Source organism: Fukomys damarensis, unplaced genomic scaffold, assembly GCF_012274545.1.
Source record: "Fukomys damarensis isolate Sample0158 unplaced genomic scaffold, DMR_v1.0_HiC HiC_scaffold_36, whole genome shotgun sequence".
Classification (NCBI taxonomy): domain Eukaryota; kingdom Metazoa; phylum Chordata; class Mammalia; order Rodentia; family Bathyergidae; genus Fukomys; species Fukomys damarensis.
This window is the reverse complement of record NW_022900948.1, coordinates 44,118,639-44,121,351: the sequence shown is the minus strand read 5'-3', so window position 1 is coordinate 44,121,351 and position 2,713 is coordinate 44,118,639.

The following is a 2,713-nucleotide window of genomic DNA, read 5'->3' as shown; positions in this document are numbered from 1 at the left end:
GCGCCACTGAAGGGCAGCGTCTCCTTCCCCGGCGGCGGCGCAATCAAACCCACGCCGCCAGAGGGCGTGCCCTCGCGCCGACCCAATCCACTCCTGGCCAATGAACGTCGCCAAACTACTCCCGGGCGCTGGGGCTCTTGGCCAATCAAGAGGGTCACATGACCACGCCGGTCCCGCCTCTCCCGCCTTCTGGCCCGCCCCCGCCACTGAAGGGCAGCGTCTCCTTCCCCGGCGGCGGCGCAATCAAACCCACGCCGCCAGAGGGCGTGCCCTCGCGCCGACCCAATCCACTCCTGGCCAATGAACGTCGCCAAACTACTCCCGGGCGCTGGGGCTCTTGGCCAATCAAGAGGGTCACATGACCACGCCGGTCCCGCCTCTCCCGCCTTCTGGCCCGCCCCCTAAGAGCGGTTGAGGTGCGGAAGTAGTCTCTTCTCTCCTACGATTGGTCCTCAGGATTAGATTGACACCGGCGGCTGAGTGGGGCGGAGCCACTCTAAAAGAGCTGAGGCAGAGCCGTCAGGCCCGCCTCGGATGAGGTTGCTGGACGTCTGGTTGTTAGCGTTTGCCTAATGTGCTGTTGCTGCTTTGCAAGTGAACAAGTCTGTCCAACTCTTCAAGCGCCCCTTTTCAAATATCACCGCCGCTGAGCACTCTGGAGCTGAGGCAGGAGGATCACGGCAAGTTTGAGGCCAGACTGGGCTGCATAGTTCAAAGCTAGGGCTAGGGATTTAGCTCACTGGCACCGCACCTGTCTCGATAGCGCAAGGTCCTGAGTTCAATCCCCGGGATCAAAAAATAAAAATTTTTTAAAAAAAAGTTCAAAGCTAGCTTGAACTATATAGCGAGATCCTGTCTCAAAAAACACAAGGGGCCGGGGATTTGGCTAAGTGGTTTCACCGCTTGCCTTGCAAGCATGAGGCCCAAGTTTGATCCCCGGTACCAAACAAACAAAAACGAACACAAGAGAAAGAAAAATGCCTGACACATAACAGGTGCTCCACAACAGTTATTGACTGTATTTTTTATTAATTAATTTTAAAATTAATTTTATCGGTACATCTAATGTATACAACATGACATTGATAATGTATACAATATATTAATAATGTATACAATATAATGATATTGTTGGAAATTTTTACCTTCACATAATTAACCTGGGTTCTTATTTTTCCCCCATTCCCTGCCCTGCCTTCAACCTCTCCCCTCTCCCTCCCTATCTACAAAGACTTTGTTTCCATTATTTTTCATTTTCTCATATTAATTCCATAATTCCTTTTTTAATCAATGGGAATGAGTGAATGAATGAGTCAACTGTTTTTCTGGCGCTATGATTGGCCCCAGGGCCCGAGCCTTCTGGTGCACATGCGCAGTCCACTCACACCGCCCATAAACGCAGCTTCTGCACTTTTCTTACCAGTTTAGCATCTGGCACCCTTCTCTTTCATATCTCAGGGAAGAAGCAACAGCGGCACAGAAAGGTCATGTCGTTTGCTCAAGGCCACACAGCCAAGGAGGTCATTGCCACAGAATCCAAACTTGAGTCCTGGGTTTCAAGAGCTGCTCTGGGCAGCTTAGTGGTAGAACTTTTGCCTGGTGTGTGTCAGGCCTGGAGTTCCGTCCCCATTACTGTAAAAGAGAGAGTGGGAGAAAGGGTGAGGGGAAGCTGGGCATGGTAGCTACTCCTGTCGTCCCAGCACTTGGGAATCTGAGGCGGGAGGATCGCCATGAGCTCCAGGCCAGACTGGGCAACATAGTGAGTTCAAGGCCAGACTGAACAATGTTGTCTCAGAAAAAAAAAAATGCTAAAGAGGTACATTTTGTTTGTTTGTTTTTTTGAGACAGGGTCTCACTATATAGTTGAGACTGGCCTGGAACTCACTATGTAATCCAGGCTGGTCTCGAACTCACAGCAATCCTCCTGCCTCAGCCTCCCGAGTGCTGGGACTATAGGCGTGCGCCACCACGCCCAGCCCTTAAAGAGGTACATCTGAAATGTCATTACACATATACAAAATGAACAGGTTAGAGAGGTGATTTGACATGTTAATCGGCTCATCTCATTCCACAATGTGAACACACATCAAATCACTGCTTTGGCTGGGTGTGGTGGCACACAGGTCTGTATTTCCAGAATGTGAGAGGCTGGGACAGGAGGATCACAAGTGTGAAGCCAGCTTAGCAATTTAGCAAGATCCAGTCTCAAAACAGTAACAGCAAAATATCAATTTGTATCCCTTAAGTACACACAATTCTTTTTAGTTTAGTTCAGTTTTTGTTTGAGACAGGGTCTCGCTATGTAGTCCAGGCTGGCCTTGAACTCACTATGTACTCTGTGCTGGCCTCAAACTCTTGGTGATCCTTCTGCCTCAGGGATGACAGGTACGCGTCACCACGCCCAGCCCAAATATATAGAATTCTTATTTGCCAATTAAAAATAAAATCAGTAAAAATCTTTAGGAAAACAAAACAAAACAAAAAAAACAACAAGCGAGGCGTGTTGGCGCACGCCTGTCATCCCAGCACCCTGGGAAGCTAAGGATCTCAAATTCTGGCCCAACCTGAGCAACTGAGTGACAGGAGACCTGTCTGAAAACACAAAGTCAAAAAGGGGTGGTGGTGGAGCTCAGTGCAAAACCCCGGGTTCAGTCCCCGGTGCCACCAAAAATTAGAACTCTGGTAAGCGCGCGCAGGTACCTGGAACCCGCGT